Below are 18,971 nucleotides of genomic sequence, written 5' to 3'. Positions count from 1 at the left end.
AGGAAAGCCACGATTAAAATCTATTTCAACAAAAGTACATAAAAAACTAATATTAGATTGGCATTTAAATGTTACTGTTTGATCTTCATGTCAAATTTTATATAAAACTTAAAATTACACAATACACTTCAAAACTGATCTATCTCACAAAGCATTTTTTAATAAAACAGCATACAATTATTCTGACTCCCATTAATTAGACAACACTCAAGAAATAAATTGCTATCGACAACACCCGACAATAACTTGTGCGATACTCCATAGTGTTCCATGTGATGGTATAAACGTTATATTAAAGGGGGGGGATGTAGGGGTGTTAGAATATATATATATATAAAAAGCTGACATACCTATTAGCGACTAGTATTATGATACAGATTGAACTTATTAGTATAAGTTTTAGAATACCTGTAGGTTTCAAGCAACTCGTATATTGATGATACTGAGTAGCTGTAGTCCAGACATAGATGGTAGAAGCGTCTGGAGTGTAGCAAAACTAAAGAGGAAGAGGACATATTTAAGAAACCTTCTGCCCCTCTCTCAAAATAGAAATAGTTACATTTTAACTTTTGTTGATCACAAGACCTCATGAGGTTCTGCCTATGCATAAAAAACGAGATTACCTTATATATATAAAAAATCGATAGTCAGCCTTGTTTAGGGCACTGTGGTTCTGATAAATAATCTTGACACAGTCGTGACTGATAATAACTGGAGACCTTTCGTCGTTAAATCTACAAATTAATACATATTATAAGTAAATAAAGACATATAAGCCTTATAGCTGTCACATTTACTTTTCATATGATAATGATTACCTTTCTGTAAAATATTATTAGCTTCCTCCTACGTCTGTCTCAATATATTTAGGGCGCAACACCTTGATTTCTTTACTCTCCTCTTCGGAAAAATGACGGAAGTATAAAAAGCGGCTTCTAGGATAGAGACCGCAAAGATATATACTTTAGAACACATCTATATATTAATGTCTCCTAATGGTTAAAATACGTTGACAACACTAGAGAAGGTGAAAAGTTGGTATACCTAATGTTTACCGTAATCTCACTTCCTTAACCGTCTGTCAAAGGTCCGTTGTGTACATCACTGATGAATTAGACCTATTCTCAAATCGAGGATTTAGACGGCGACGGGAGCAGGGATTATGCATCTAAAAGGAAACATATGAACAATCGTCTGATGTAGGCCATTTGTATTATATAAGGCCTCTTGTTTATCTATCTATTCAGTTAGAAACCAAAATAATACCTGATTTACGCTGTTATATTTTTTTCCTTTTCCCGACTTAGAACTCCTGCCAACCAGCGTATCCTGGGTCAGTGGTAGCGTTATTTAAAAGCATGCAGACGGGAGTAAACCTGGATTGTCTGCAAAAGAAACGATAGGACTTAAAACTAAATCTGCGAGTCAGATTTCTTTTACGCATGGGTACCGTTTAACAACTCTGCCGGAGCTTACCCGAATTTTTAGATGATGGATCTCATGTCTGGTGGACGGTCTCGAAAGTAGAGTGGTATAGACGCGGGGAAAGTTGGCGTTTATATCCCCGCCGTCTTAAGTGACGTGTGTTTTTTGCTACGTATTTTTTACGCGACCTATGTCACATGATTCAGTGGACCAATCAATTGCATCTTTCCACTTACTCAGATATATAGGGGTCGTCTCTAAATTCATTCGTTTTAATCCACACATAGATAATCCGGCAGAGATAAAGATCCGAAGGGGCGGCTTTTAAATCCTAAACAACTTACATGTTATATCACACATGAATTAAATGCTTTAATCAGATATATTATTCTCGCTCCATAAGGAAAGAATTTATAATTAGCCTGTGTGGACTCTTTTAAAGTAATGAATTAATTTAGAGATGGTCCCTAAAATTAATTTGGAGATGGTCCCTAAAATTATTTGTGGAGCGAGAATAATATATCTGATTAAAGCATTTAATTCATGTGTGTATCATACAATACAATGAACATATAACATGTAAGTGTCTCTGAACTGTGTAGACAAGGTCTCCATACCTTATAGCCCAAGTGCTTCCTCTATCTGTCTAAACAGCAGACCATCGAAGCAACACTTCTTACCATACCTGGGCATCATGCAGTTTAGCTACTGTGGTGATATAAAGAAACCTTTGAAAAACAACACAGATGCCTGTTAGTACGAGCGTGCTTGTAATTGTATGTAAATAAATAAATAAATAAATAAGCCTTATGTGTATTTACTTACTGAGTCTACAAATAGAACAAAGCATATTCCGTATGTCTATGTTTCCGCTGTACAATCTTGCAATGTATCCTAGGTGCGAAACCAATTTTAAAATTCAATGGCAACCCTCCATCGTAATGCATATCAAAAAGTTTAAACGACACAGTCTTACTTACTTAAATCACTGACGCCAAGAAGAATCCAAACCAATGCCCTATCTGAATGCCATTAAGTATTTTGAATGCTTTCGCGTATTTGTGCGTGTGTCTGCGTGCCGTCGTCTCGTAATCCACCATAAACACAAAAAGTGGACTCTCAAAACCACTACACTTACATGTTGTAGGGTGCTAATGTTAGAAAAAGTTAAGTGCACCGTAAATCTAAATTAAAAGTGAATAAATAAACATGATAACTAAAAGACAGTGTTTAATGCATAATAAGAATGGCAATACCTCGTTTTGAGTTATGAATTGTGCCCCGGTCAAAGGCTCGTCATGCATGTAGCTTCTATCCATGTGATTGACATTATATTTCATGAGCAATTTTGGTCATCTGCATCAAGAGTCTGCATAACCCCAATAGGAAGACATCATCATATACACTAACACAGTTTAATAACTATACTGAAACCCTTTAACTTTATACATGATAATTCTGTCTATGAACGATCCAACACATCATACAGATGAAAATTCAATATTCAGTCCCACTGTAATATTTAAGATTTATAGAAAACATGTCATGTCAATTTTGTCATTTAACCCATGGGTTGTCAAGGTGTTTAGGCGTTTGATCCGAATTGTCTCCCGCTGCGCTAACAATTGATTAGTGTTTCTCTGTCTTGAAGAGAAAATCTTCATGAGAATGGGGAACCTGAGTTGTGGTATGGTGTACATTCAGGAATTGAGATTTGATGTCCTATTCATGCTTTTGTGATTGGTATTTTGTGTTTTAACTTTTCATGATGTCCTATCCACGTAAACCAAGCTGCATGGGTAAATGTGCCCATTTTATTTTCTTCCCAGTGTGTTGGTGTGTAAATGGGTTTCCTACAATAACGTTGCCGCAATGGCTACAGTTAAAATTCCGCCCTCCCTGACCCTCTGTAATTGCATCGCTAACTACTTTGAGCAAAAAATCTTAGACATTACCAAAGATGTTCCCCAACCGGTGCTTCTTCCCATGGATGAGTTGACTGGGGAGTACTCCGAGACTGTCTGTTTTAAAACGTTTTGTCCCATCAGCTTAGAAGAGTCCCGCCTGGCCATTTTATCAAGCAGGTCTGGATCTCCTTTTGATCCCTGCCCCCGATGTTTCTACGAGCCCTAGTGGACGAGGTAAATCCCATCATCAATGCGATTATTAACTCGTCACTGTCCTCCGCCGTAATCCCTATGGAGTGGAAACTGGCAGCCATAAAGCCTTTACAGAAAAAACCACTAGCTGATCCGACAACTCTTTCGAACCTACGTCCCATCTCATTACTTCCAGTATTGTCTAAATTGACGGAAGCGCGCGTAAATAAACAGCTCACTAAGTTCTTAGAGGACAATGATATCCTGCATACCAACTAGACAGACTTTAGGGCTAAGCACTCGACAGAATCTGCCCTCCTGTTTACGGCTGAGACCCTGCGGGCTGCCATCGATCAGGGGAAGAAAGCCGTCCTGATTTTACTAGATTTATCGGCGGCTTTTGATTCGGTCTCGCACCCTATATTAATCGACAGCCTAGTAAAATCTGGTTTAGGGGGAGCAGTGTTGGCGTGGCTGAAGAATTTTCTCAGTCAAAGGCGCCAAGTCACCGTACTGGGAGACTTTCGCTCTTAGGAGAAGGTTATCACGACAGGGGTGCCGCAGGGCTCTAGTTTGAGCCCGGTACTTTTCAACTTATACATGGTCCCCCTGATCGAACTAATCTCAACTTTTCAGATCCGCACAATATCATATGCTGATGATACTCAGCTCATCCTAGTATTGGATAGAGAGTCACTTGGAGCGGAGGAAAATCTTAAAAACTGTATGGCCGCCACATTCGATTGGATGAGGAGTAACCACCTCAAATGCAATTCGGGTAAAACCGAAATCTTGCCTTTCGGTCATCAAAATCTGTTCTCTCCAAAGCAGTGGTGGCCGGAAGATACTGAAGCTCCCCCAAACAGCATCTCCACCGCCCGTAACCTGGGCATTAAGTTTGATGACTCTCTGTCATTTAAACAACAGGCGGTGACTGTGGCTGGTACCTGTTTTAATATTATTAGAGGCCTTAGAAAATTCTTCAACCTCCTCCCCCTGACAGCAAGGCAAACGGTGGCGGTTGCACTTATAACATCAAGACTGGATTACTGCAACAGCCTGTATGCAGGAGCAAAGAAATCTGTACTCCACAGGCTGCAGATGGTCCAACATGCAGCCGCCCGCCTGGTCCTTGGTTGGCCGAGGAAGTCATCTGCCTCGGCCGCACTCAATGCCCTTCATTGGCTACCAATACATAAGCATATTTTATTTAAAATACTGGTCATCACTTTTAGGGCCTTCCATCTACAAGGACCCAAGTACCTGTCAAACGGCTTTAGACGCTACTCACCAGTTCGGAGCCTCAGGTCATCTAATCAGAATTTATTGCGGATCCCAAGTTTCAGGCTTGCCACCAAGGGGGGAAAATCCCTCGCTATATTGAGATCCAGGGCATGGAATAAGCTCCCACTGCAGCTTCGTCAAATCCCCTCAGAGAGCCAGTTTAGGAAAGCCTTGAAAACCTGGATTTTCAGACTTACTGATACCGCCAGTAAAGCCTTAGTGTAATTGTGCAGAATCTCCCAAAACACAACAGTCAGCCGGCCTCACTCCAACTGGCAATGGTACCAGCACCAAGATGCTCCCTGGAGTGATAGCCGCGCTATAAAAATGTGCCTTTACATTACATTACATTACAAAACATTTACTTATCCCTAGTGTTTTGACTGTTTTCTTGGACGTTGTTCTTTTTTCAAAAGCTCCCTCACGTTTTTTGCACGTTAGTGTATTAACATTGGTTTACCAAAGAACACATTCCTAAAATCGGTTTCCTGCTCAATAATTCCCCATCTGCGTAAGATACTCTGCTTAATGGCTGCTGCCTCAGTGGAAAATTTCAGAACACACACGTCTCTTATAGTGGGGACCGTGTTAGTAGATCCTTGCATTACTTGAGTTGGGCTTTCTTTCTTGCTGCTGATTATATTGCTTCAGGATAACCCCATTTACAGTATTGTTCTGATGTTTCCTCAATTGCTTGCAAACATTTTTCTGGATCTGAAGTAATTCTCTTGATACAAATAAATTGAGACAGTGGTAAATGATTCTTTAAAGATGGCGGATGAAAGCGTGAGAAATGTAAAGTGCTATTCCTGTCCGTTGGCTTTTCATAAACATACATATATAGGTCACCTTCCTCTAGTTCCAACTGTACTTAAAAATTGATGGAGCGTTCGCTCATCTGGTGTGTAAATCTGATGAGAGAATTCTGCTTGTCTAAGATCCCAATCATGTGTTCAAGCTTTTGCTGTGTGCCCTTCCATACAAGCAGGATATCATCAATGTACCTCATGTAGATCAATAGGTTATCTTGCCATGCCTCTTGTTGAAGGATATAGGTGTCTTCAAACTTAGCCATACAGATATTTGCATATGTGGGTGCCCCTGGAAAACCCATAGAAGTTCTTGTTTGTTGAAGAAAAAAAGTTTCTTTCCAAGAAAAATAGCTATGGTACAAGCTGAAGTGCAGGAATTCCAGTGGAAGGCTATTCTGTGATTCTTCATATTCACTTCATAACAACATCCATTCAACCGCCTCCAGGCCTGCGTTGTGGGGGATGGAAGTATATAATGCCCCTACTTCAATAGTACATAACCACATGTCTTCTTTGAAGAAAGGGTGTATCTCTGCTATTTTGTTCAGACAATCCGTTGTATCTTGGATGTAGGAAGTCCATGATTGTACCAGCGGTTGCTAGAAATTATCTAAATATCTTCCCACTGGTTCATGTATGGAACCTCCTTCTGCCACAATGGGTCTAAAAGGAGGGTCCCACTGATTTTTATGCATCTTCGGGAGCATTTTTATGTGCAGTCTTTGTGGATATTCTGATGCTAAAAATGTCTCAGTGTTGTCATTGATCCAACCCAACTCTAGTGCTTTTTCCCGGATGTCCTTCAAAGTGTGCTTGAACTTCATAGTAGGATCCGTGTCAAGTGAAGTGTACGTTTGCTGATCTAACACGTATTCCTCTACCTTTAGTTCAAAATAGTTACTGTTCATCACAACCAAGGCGCCGCCTTTATCAGCCGGTTGAATAGTAATACTGTTGTCTTATGTTAAATTGTTGAGTACTCTGTGGTCTTTAATAGTCAGATTCCTATGTTTTTTCCCTGAAAAGTGCAGACGTTCCAAATCTTTCTTTATTAACACTTCAAATGTATCTAATGTTTTGTGAGATGCAGGAGACATAAATGTGCTTTTCGGTTTGAACTTCTGACTGGTTACCTGTGATGAAGTATCGGTTGGTTGCCCCATGTGATAAAAAAACCAACATAATCTCAATTTGCGCATGAACCTGAAGACTGATATTTCTGTTTTCATGGTGGTTGTTGAGTATGTCGGTACAAACGACATACCTTTGTTGAGTACTGATAGTTCCAATTTATTGAGTGTCTTGTATGAGATGCTCATCACTAGGTTCTCGTTGGATTCCTCTGTGGGTTCTTTTGTTTTTTTTCTTTTGTCCTCTCCTAGTTCGTTTGTTTTTGAGGGTCCTTTGTCTTCCGGTGAATGATTTGACGTCTGACCCGATTCTAAAAAAGAATCCTCGATGTTGCGTTTGACGCTTCTGTTTCTGCTGATATTCCTGCATATCTCCTTGCCAATTGTAAATGTGTTTGGGATGTTGATAATGCCTGATCCGTCGCCATACTTTCTTCGGATGAGGATGCACCTGGTTTTGTATATGTGCGTTTTTGAGCATAGGCCTCCGCCCATGAATAGACTTTATCAAGTTTGTAGTCAATGGTGTCTCTCCTGAACTTTCTTAGTTTCCGTTCATGTACTTCTTTTGCATGGTTGTCTAATTGTTCGTTGATGTTGTTTAGTGTTTTGGTCAAACTCTCAGCATCCATTCTTTTTTCTAATTCCGTTTCAAAACCATGCCTTTACTCAGCCAACTCCTTTTGAATCTGTGGCAATTCTTCTACTATCAGGAGTATCAGGTCAAGTGAACACTTATTTAACCCCATGCATGCGTCGGACGGCCCCCGGCCGTCCAACGCCGGGGTGGGCGTGTGGGTCGGATTGCCGGGAGCCGTCCGATCTGCACATGCATGGAATTTTGCCGCACCACGGCAAAGTTACGGCCACCCCCAAGGTGTTAAAATGCCGTACCATCTTGTCATAAAACTTTTGTTGAATTCGAACAACATTGGACAAAGCAAAATCATCAAACCTTTAGGAATACGCTTTACCATGTGATATTGTATTAGTGTCATAGCATGGAGCCTCGTGTTTATTTCCTTTCGTAGAGTATATTACAAATGTTTCAGCATTAGGGTAACTGATCCAGGAGCGGCCTGCAATGCTCTAGCTGCTTGTGTAAGAGAGTAAATCAATTCTGCATCTTCAGTGGTGTAAACTTTAGTTTCTGCCTGGTTAGTGGTTAAATGTGTTATGTCTTCAAAAGACATGATGAATTTAGGGGGTGCTGGCTATGTGTTTAGTGCAGAAAAATTATAAATTCAAAATTATGGGTATAGCCTGCACTAAAACTTGAGAGAGCTTTTGAAAAAAAGACCAACGCCCAGGAAAACAATCAAAACACTAAGGATGATAAAATATTTTAACTGCAGCCATTGGAGCAGTGTTATTGTAGGAAACACATTTACACACCCACATTCTGGGAAGAAAATAAAATTGGCTCATTCATCCGACTGTAACCCCAACACGGTAGTCAATGCCATAAAATGCCCATGTGGCTTGGTTTATGTGAGTAGGACATCACGAAAAGGTAAAACACAAATTACCGAGCACAGAAGCATGATTAAAACATTTAATCTAAATTCCTGTTTAGTGACACACTAGTTAGAAAAAAAATACACCATACCACAACCCAGGCTCACCATTCTCGAGAAGATTTTCTCTACAACACACAGAAACACTAACCAATTGTTAGCGCAGGGGGAGACAACTTGGATCAAATGCTTAAAAACCTTGACACCCCATGGGTTAAATGACAACATTAAAATTGTGTGTTTTCTTTAAATCTTAAATATTACAGTGATACTGAATATTGAATTTTCATCTGTGTGATGTGTTGGAGTGTTCGTATACAGAATTATCATTTATAAAAGGTAAATGGTTTCAGTATAGTTATAAACATTGCATTAGTGTATATCATGCTGTCTTCCTATTGGAAATATGCAGACACATGGTGCGGATGACTAAAATTGCTCATGAACTATAATGTGAGTCACATTCATTGAAGTTACACGCAGGACGAGCCTTTGAATGAGGCACAATTCATCACTCACAATGAGGTATTACCATTCTTATTATGCATTACGTCACCGTCTTTCACTTATCGACGTAATTGATTCACTTTTAATTTAGGTTTAAGGTGCACTTAACCTTTTCTAACATTAGCACCATACAATATGTAAGTGCAGTAGTTTCCGGAGTCCACTTTTTGTGGTTATGGTGGATAACGAGACGGTGGCAAGCATGAGCATGCACGCACGTATACGCGAAAGCATTCAAAATACTTAATTGCATTCAGACCCGGCATTGGTTTGGATTCTACTAGGAGGTGGGATGTATTATGCAGACACGTCGGTGATTTAAGTAGGTAAGACTGTGTTTTTTAAACTTTTTGATACTCATTACGATGGAGGGACGCCATTGAATTTCAAAATTGGTTTCCCACCTAGGATACGTTGCACGAATGTATGGCAGAAACATAGACTTACCGAATACACTTTGTTCTATTTTTTGACGCAGTAAGTAAATACGCATAAGGCTTATTTATTAATTTATTTATTCAATACATTTACTAGCACACTCATACTAACGGGCATCTGTGTTGTTTTTCAAAGGTTTCTTTATATCACCACAGTAGCTAAACTGCGTGATGCCTAGGTAGGTTAAGACGAGTCGCTTCGATGGGCTCCTGTTCACATAGATAGACGAAGCCCTTGGGCTATAAGGTATGGAGACGTTGTGTACACGGTTCCGAGACGCTTTGTAATTGGCTCAGTGTTACAGGGTATACACTCTGCACCTTGGTTATAAAGTATGAAGACTCGTGGTTCAAATTGCATGCATTGGCATGCGATGGCTAACCTACGAAGCATGGTTACTTTGACGTATTTTAATTTTTGCATGAACGCACAATATCTAATAACGCCAGGAGCACTTTAGGAGTAACGGTAATCACTATATAGCCACGGCCTATTTTGAGCAACCACACCAAGCACACATGCATGACCCCATATGGGATTAAGAGCCTGTTCTGTTCTTAAGACTTCTTGTGTATTGTACATGATCAATCATATGTATTATTTGTTATTTTTAGAATTCCCTGGTGAAGGGACACAATGAAATGAGAGAAATTTATCATGATCTTTGTATATTTTAAATTTGCAACATTCAGATAAATTGGTAGCAAATAACAAAAAGATAAAAAATTGAAATAAACTGCAATACAATTGTATACAATTGCTGATGAACAAGTTTACTTAATTGTTGAAGCTTAGGGGCACATGTTGTGCACCTGGATGGGTGTAACTGGTTAGTGCACACCGCTATAGGGTTTGTTAACCTGACAGGTTCAGTTCAAGTCTCAAGGTAGCACACATTAGATAAACTTCAGATTATATACTGAGTATTTGAATAAATGGATTAGACTGGTGTGCAGCCTATACCCACAATTTTGAAAACAGGTTACCTGCCATAAATAGACATGCACTTTAACAACTACAAGAGATTTTGGCACTTCATCAGATAAAAGTTAAACATTTTGGATGATTTCTAAAATAATGAGTGCAAGAGCATATGTTTTTGATATGTAACTATTGCCCATTTTCTTTGTTTCGATGATATTTGATGTAATTTTATTGTAGTAATGGAGAGTGTCTTGCCCTTTAAAAGGGATACTCTACACATTAGCTTTATGACCCAGTTGAAGGCCATTGTAGCAATTCCAAGGCCTTGCATGTCTGTGAGCACAATGCTCTTTGTTAAATAAAATGGTGGAATAAAAAAAGAAATAGTGGAGTAACTTACCTCCTTTTTTGCCGTTTTCCTAAAAATGACAGTGAAATAGTGGATTGCGACCTTGTTATTCAGTCGGGCAAGAATTCTATCTATCTATCTATCTATCTATCTATCTATCTATCTATCTATCTATCTATCTATCTATCTATCTATCTATCTATCTATCTATCTATCTATCTATCTATCTATCTATCTATCTATCTATCTATCTATCTATCTATCTATCTATCTATCTATCTATCTATCTATCTATCTATCTATCTGTCTATCTATCTATCTAGATATAGACATAGATATATAGATATATAGACATAGATATACATAAATCTTCTAGGTCAGCACCTACATTTCCAAGAAGGCATCTTGGTGGAACTTCCAAAAAGGTGGTTAGGGTTCCCACCAGTGAAAAGGGGGGGAGATAACAATGAGAAAGTGTTCTCTGAAGGCCCACAAAATAGTACTTAAGAGAAAGGGTCAGAATCCCAATTTGTCCAACAGAAAATGTGTCCCTAAGTGTTATGAATGTGACCAGTATGGGCACACCAAAGGCGATCACAAGTTTCAAAAGATGGTAAAGTACTCCATTGGTGGACAGACCCTGTGGTTGTCTATCGTAGTGCTTGTGGAGGAGATGCCCCAGTTAGCTGGGGGAGACAGCTGAGGTTATCCTAGTGTCCCTGGGTGGTAAGCAGATGGTGCCCCAAGCCCACATTCCTTCAAATACTTCTAAAGAATAGGTAGTGGGTCACCACTAATGGGAAGAGGATGGAGGCTCTTAGGAACACAGGAGCCAGTATGGCAACTGTCAGGTATCCCATTTTAATGTGCAGAAGTTCTTCCCAACATAGTAGTTCCAAGGGAGTGGAACCTGTAGTCAGACTTTCATCAAGCTGTCTCACTGAAATTGATCTTTGCAGTACAAGATCCTTATATCACCACCACACACTTACGCTACTAGCGAGATAGTGCAATATATGCAAAACCAGGTCTGGGCTCTAGAACGAACATCTGAATCACACAGTACTGGATCTTTACCACACCAGATTCATACAGCACAAGATCCTTACACCACCAGATCCCTATAGCACCAAATTAACCTAGCGAAGAATCGCTGCAGCACTACATTTAGGATACAGAAATTACTAGCTCAAAACAGCACGAAATGTATATATCACATCATCAGTGCACCAGCAATGCCGATCAATGCAGCACTAGAAAAGAATCAGCTCAAGAGCAGAGTAGATTCAGGATTTAGTGACAGGGTCTGGACAATAACTAAATGGACAACAGCATCAAGTCAACAAAAAGCTAGACTGAGGGTTAGGACATCATAAGATAAATACAGCGGACCATCCAGGATCCTGACTGCACTCGTGCAGTACAGAACCCAACCCAGAATCAAAACAGTAACAGGTCAATAACGTGTGAATACTGGAACAGCATCAGACAAATACAGGTCTAGAACCAAACCAATACAGCAACGAATCCAGGACAGCACCAGACCAGCACACCACTAGAAACAAGCAAATACAGCACCAGCCCAGGACAGGACACCACCAAATCCACACAGCACTAGAACCAGGAACCTGGGCTGCACCAGGTCAATACAGCACCAGGTTCAGGACAGGAACCCACAAAATTCATACAGCATTATAACCAGGACAGAACAGTAACTGATACATACAGTGCTAAAACCAGGATCGGGATGGCACAGGGTCAGTATTGCACCAAAATAGGGCAGGACCAGATTATTAAAGATTCAGGAATAGGAGATTCGTAACTTCGCCAGATCTCTGACCTCAACAAAACTACTCACTGGATCCTGATGGTGCAATATCACCACTGCACCAGAGCCCGCTCCAGGAGCTCCGCAGATCACCGGATCGAAGCACCACTGGAATTGGCCCAAACACCTTAGACCTACAACCGGCTCTGTCGCTGCCCAGGGAGCTCTACCCACCCTGGCATTCTGCAGAGCCGCGGTGACCTGACCCTTCTGCCGGGATAGCTCTTCACAGATGAGTGGGGCGGGGAAAATCTGCAGCAGCTATTAAAATCTGCTATGTGCACTGATCTGTGGAAATTTTACTTTACCTGGCTCTACTACATGCTTCTGAAGTGTGTTACAGCATACACATAAACCGACGACTAGTACACAGTATAGAACCGCACCTGTAACTTGTTCAAGGTAGGATTGAAGTGTTATAGCTTTTATATAGTTGTTATTTCCGGTTTTGTAGGTTTTGTTAGGCAAATATGGAGAAAGAATTTCAGATGGGGCAGCTGCACTTTGACCCTTCCCTATGCAGAATTTGTGACATGCAAAAGTCCAGTTATATTATGTGCTTAAAGCTTTGTGCGCAATTTTAAGACATTTCTGCTACCCGATTCTGTTCAAGTAGCCGTTTTTTAGTGGAACCAGGAGACATATTATCAAGAACGGCGGCAAAATTATCGCCAGTTTAGCGGCAGGAAACTGCTGCTAAAGCGGCGATAATTGTCTTGATAATATGCCCTGGAGAATTCAAATAGAAGCCCATGTTCACACCAGAACATGGACTTCTATTGGAATTCTCAAGACTATATTATCAAGCCCATTATCGTCACTTTAGCGGCAGTTTTCTGCCGCTAAACCGGCGATCATTTTTAATGCCGTTCTTGATAATATGCCCCCAGGTTCTTTCTCACCTGTCTAATCACGCTGACCTTGTCCCAGGGCAGTCTGCTGACAACGAAATACACATTATTATGTGCTTTGATGGGCACAGCAGCATTCCAGGTGCAAATGCCTCACTTCACTGACAGTCCTCAATTCCTTTAGTTTAGTGGTGTCTTTTCTGGGCGTAGACAGGGATTAGGCTAAGCACTGCAGTAGGGGAAACATCCTTTACAACGCAACTTTTACCACGCAGTGCTTTTACGACGCAACTTTTACAACGCAAACCATTACAACGCAATGCGCTGGGGGGCGCTCTAGGATAGGGAATAAGTTTAATTTACTGTCCAACACCTTCCCTAGTGTCCACGGGGACTGGAGTTGGAATAGTAAATTAAACTATTCACTATCCAGCGCCCCAAAGCACTATGCGTTGTAATGGTATTCGTTGTAAATACCGCGTTGTAAAGGCATGCGATGTAAAAGTATGCGTTGTAACGTCATACATCCCTGCAGTAGCCTCACACCTTGCTGTCTTACTCAGCAATGAAAGATACACTCCGCTTTTTCCTTCACAAGTTGCGAAGAGCAAAAATAAAGGCATTTTGAGTGAAAATTGTGGGGCTTTTTTTTTTTTACAGAGTTTTATATAGCACGAACTTGACCCGGTATCGGGTATCAGAGCGCTTTACGTAGCACCAGTTGTGGTTTTTTTCTTGATTTTTGTTAGGCACGGGGAGATTACAGGGCATATTATCAAGCACAGAGTTAAAATTATCGCCGCTTTAGCGGCAGAAAACTGCAGCTAAAGGGGCAATAATGGGCTTGATAATATGCTCTAGAGAATTGCAATAGAAGCCCATTTTGACACCAGAACATGGGCTTCAATTGGAATTCTCAAGGGCATATTATCAAGCCCATTATCGCCGCTTTAGTGGCAGTTTTCTGCTGCTAAAGTAGCGATAATTTTAACACGGTTTCTTGATAATATACCCCCATGTGATTTGCCTGGAATCACAGGATGTTCAGCATCATTGCAGAGACTAGAACATGGTTCCCCAGATTCGAGGTCAACCGCCCTAGCCGTTAGGCAAACTCCTCTCCCAAGCCCCTATTGCCATGACTTTCCTGTGGCGATATGTGCTTTGCCTTCTTTACAAGGGGCGTTAAGCCACATATAGTGGCTTAACGCTGCCTTGTAAATGAGGTTCCCTTTTACGCTACACTTAGGGTGAAAGAGGCCAGCAATGGGTGTTGTGCTGCACATTTCACAGCAACGCCCATTGATTTTGACACTGCCCCTTATTTACAAGAGCACCGTAAATAGGAGGCAGCGCCAAAATTAGGACCAGGGTTAACCTGGTCTTAAACAGGCAAAACTAGAAGAAATGTTTTATTTCCTTGTTTTTGCTGTTTTCATGTGTGCCTCATTGTGCGGCACACATAGAAACAGCAAAACGCCAATGATTGTGTGCAAGAAGGTCCCTCTTCCTGCACATAAACATTCATTTAAAAAACAAATGGGGGCAGATTTACAAGCCCTTACGCCACCGGTGCATCCAGTTTTGTGAGGTACTGGTGGCGCATTTTACTGCTCCACATTTACAAGGACAGGAAAAGCCACCCTGCTGCCCCCTTTGCACACAGCACCTTGAGTGAAAGGGGTGTTCCATGGGTGTTGCTGCGGGGGTTCCCAAGCAAGACCCATGGAACCAGACACATTTCCAGATTTATGAGAAATCGTGAATCTGGAAATACGTGTGAATGCTACGCCTCCCCAGGAGAGGCTTAGGAAGGCGCAAGGAGGAGAAATGTATTGATTTATCCTTGCTTTTTTTCCCTCTTTCTATGCGTGCTGCATTCTGTAGCACACATAGAAACAGGAAATCACCTGTAATGATTGTTTATGTACAGGAAGGTGTCCCTTCCGGCACATTAACAATCATTTAAACAATGAAGTTTTTCAACTTTTATGTGTGCACACATAGAAGTTGAAAAACAGCATTTCAGATTGTTTTTGTGCAGGAAGGGAACCCTTCCTTATCAAAAACGATCACCCCACGACGCAGGCATCCTAGCACCATGGTGTAAGGGTGCCAGCGCTTGTGCATGGCAGCATTTTGTGCGCCAGCACAGAGGGAAGCACAAAGATGCGACATATTGTTGTAAATATGTTGCATCCCTGTGCTTTGAAAGTGACTCAGAGCGGCGCAGCCAAATGGCTTGCAGCACGCACTGAGTCACTTTCTTGTAAATCTGCCCCATGCTGTTTTGCAACGTCTATGTGTGCTGCATAAGGCACGCATAGAAGTTATAAAACAGCATTTAAAGATTGTTTATGTGCAGGAAGATTGACCTTAGCGCCGCCGCCCGGGGAAATGCGGGGCTGCACCAGATTCTAGTAAATATGGTGCAGCCCTGCAATTTAAAAGTGACAAAGCGTGTCGTTAGGCTTCTTGGCTTAATGACACACTTTGCCACTTTATTGTAAATATGCCCCTGTGTGCCTTGTTAAGAAAGAAGTGATGTGTACAAATTGCAGGTATATGTGCATGCCGGTGTGATTCCACTGAAACCCTTTCGTATAACACACAATAATAACAACAAATTATTTGAGAACTTAACATTAACTTAATAAGTGAAACTCGTCAGTTCTAAACATGTGTCAAGCAAGTGTCTCAACCCACTGGGCAATCTTACCATTAAACCCTAAACTTAGATATGCGCAGCAGGTGCCTTAACTCCCTAAACTATTTTAAAATGCACCCTTTTGTGAGAACACCTTTTTGGCTAGGTTTATAAAAAAAAATAAAAAAATGTAAATGCATTTCATTAATTCTGCTCTTTGTGGCGCTGCTCCCTGTCTCTGCCTCCATGAAATCTGTTCTGTTTCCAGGGTTTCTGCTGACGCATTGTTCGGAGAATACGGAAGGCGCGTGCGTGTGTGCTGAGACTTACTAACTAACACACGCCCGGCCGTGCTGGCACAGAACAGCAAGCAGCGTACGTCTCAGCAGCTGGCATCGCTCGCAGGCCTGAGGAACGTCTGACGTGTCTTGTCTTTAGAGACGGAATCCAGCTGAGCAGAGCTGACGTCTCGGTCTGTGCTCAGGGGGAGGGACCTGCGCTGCATTCATCTAAATACTCCAATAATCATCACCAGGGAGGGGAAACACCCACTTAGGCAAATAGTGTTTGGTGAGCTCTGCCACCAATACATCCATGCTCTAAGCACGCCTCTATGGTCACACTACAGGCAGGGGACACTGGAATTAAGGGGCAGGATATAACCAAAATTATGCTGAAAGCGAGCAAATTATGTTGCCTAACATGGCAGCATTTTGTGATAGAATTACTTCATTACTTTGTTATATTCAGGCTAGTTAACACTGTCTAGGCAAAGGTTTCACCTTAATAGTGCAAACACAAGGAGATGATGGACGGAGCGCTGAAACTTTTCAGATACCCCCAGTCACAGATCTGGGTTGAATCCATCATCATTCTTAAGCTTACTTTGCCACCCAACTTCAGACACAGCTATATGCAAATTAGTCTTGACCCTATGCCTCATGGGAACAGTCCAGACCAAACTGGCAAGCAATGTCTTCCCTGGACCGTAAACAAGCTTCCTGGGACCGGGTTCCTGGGTAACACCCTTCATGAGTCTGGCTAGCTTGAATCCAGTGACTTGGTGAACAAAGCAAACAAGGAGATGATGGACGGAGCGCTGAAACTTTTCAGACACTCACTCAGTCACAGATCTGGATCAAATCCATCATTGTTCTTTAGCTCACTTCACCACCCCAGTTGAAACCCAGCTAAATGCAAATCAGTCTTGACCCTGTGCTTCATGGGAACAGTCCAGCCCGAACTGCCATGCCATGTCTTCCCTGGACTGGAAACACGCATTCTGGGACAAGTTGTGGGCTAACAGCCCTCATCAGCCAGGCTAGCTTGAATCCAGTGGCAAAGTGAGCAAGGACCCACTTCTGGGCATACCCTGCCAACTTAGGGTGAACAAAGCAAACACAAGGAGGTGATGGACAGAGCGCTGAAACTTTTCAAACACTCACCCTCAGTCACAGATCTGAGTCGAATCCATCATCATTCTTAAGCTCACTTTGCCACCCCAGTTCGGACACAGCTACATGCAAATCAGTCTTGACCCTGTGCCTCATGGGAACAGTCCAGCCCGAGCTGACAAGCCATGTCTTCCCTGGAACGTTTGCTTTGTTCACCTTAATAGTACCAACTTAACACACAAACACAGCAATAAGGAGCATGGTGACCGGACTACCTTTGTGAAGTGCCTTCTAGTGTACGTCAACAAGTTTTTAGTAACTTTTGATCCATTTGAACTAGAAACACATTTTTGGTTAAAATCTGTAGATCATGCAGCAGATGATAGATTGTGTGGAAAATGTGCCAATCCCAAAATACACGGAAAATGAGGCAGCTGTAAAATCACATAATTCCTCAATCAAAAAGTTTATTGTTTCAGTTGATTAAAACCATAACAATACATTTACTAAAACCGAATGTTGCAATTAAAAGAAATTATTATTATTTTTTTTTTTTTCTGTTGCCCTGATTATATATAAAAAGGCTCACACTACGTTAGTATTCCTTGACACACCTGCCTAACAGCAGGGTCCCACTGTATGGTGGGATTTTGGCACTGCTGAAAGATTGGATAGTAATAGGTTGTTTTATATCACTAGACGTAAGGGGGCTTGAGTGGTTGTTTTGCTCCTGCAACAGAATGAAACCTCTATTGTGCTCCTCTGAATGTGCATTGTACTAACATTTAGGGATACCAAGGACACAGACTGCATTTAAATCCCTTTGGTATACAGTAACTGACCAGGAAGTGGAAGTTCACAAACTTCTGGTCCTGCTACCATGTGACTGATATTTTGCAGCAGTGGCAAAAAAAGCAAACATCTTGACACTATTGTTGGTGCAGATGAAATAAGGAAACCACAGGCGGTTCCTCCATTAGGGAGGAGGAGCGTCACTCCCCTGCTGCGAGTGCAGCAAACATGAAAAATAAAATGCCAATAAAACACATTTATTACAATTTTATTTTTCATGCAGGCAGTGGCAGCCAAGTCTGAGGGCAGGGCCAGCAACAAGAAGGAACAGTGTGCACTTCAGTTTAAAGTGCGCATGTCAGTTTGGCCGGCTGTCTTGTGACAGCGAGCCTGACATGCACACTTTAAACTCTCCCACCAGAGCTCTCTTAGACAGTTGGGTGGAGAGCAGCCACAAGTAGTGTAGAATCTGTGCCCTCCAGCCAATCTTGGTGTATCTTCATGGGAGCTTATGGTGGAGCCATGGACTGCTGAGCCAAAGCGCAGCACTGAGGAAGTGGGCAAGTAAATCTTTACATTTTTTATTTAAAGTTGATTTAACTCATTGACAGGCACCGTGAGAAACCTTCAGTCTCAACTCCACAGCTCTAAATCATGGCCCATTATGAAAACTGTTTAAAAAGGACCACGATTGAGATCTTTGGCATTGAGCCTAAGGGCACGGGTGGATTTCATCAGTGCCTGTCAGTGGATAAAATATTCGCCCCACCTGTTTTTTTTGCTGCTGACTGCCACTGATGGAAACATAATGTATTTGAGGATGTAGAACTGAAAGATTATACAACTGGACTCTTGAAGCATATATGCAGTTTAGAAATTGTTCTCAAGAGCGTTGAGGGGCCATGACTCTTGAGAAGTGAAGCCTCAAATTGATCAGAGTGCATTTCCCTCCTCCAACAGTGGAAATGACCAGA

The sequence above is a fragment of the Lissotriton helveticus genome, unplaced genomic scaffold (genome assembly GCF_964261635.1).
Source record: "Lissotriton helveticus unplaced genomic scaffold, aLisHel1.1 SCAFFOLD_445, whole genome shotgun sequence".
Lineage (NCBI taxonomy): Eukaryota > Metazoa > Chordata > Amphibia > Caudata > Salamandridae > Lissotriton > Lissotriton helveticus.
Note: the sequence above shows the minus strand (reverse complement) of the source record.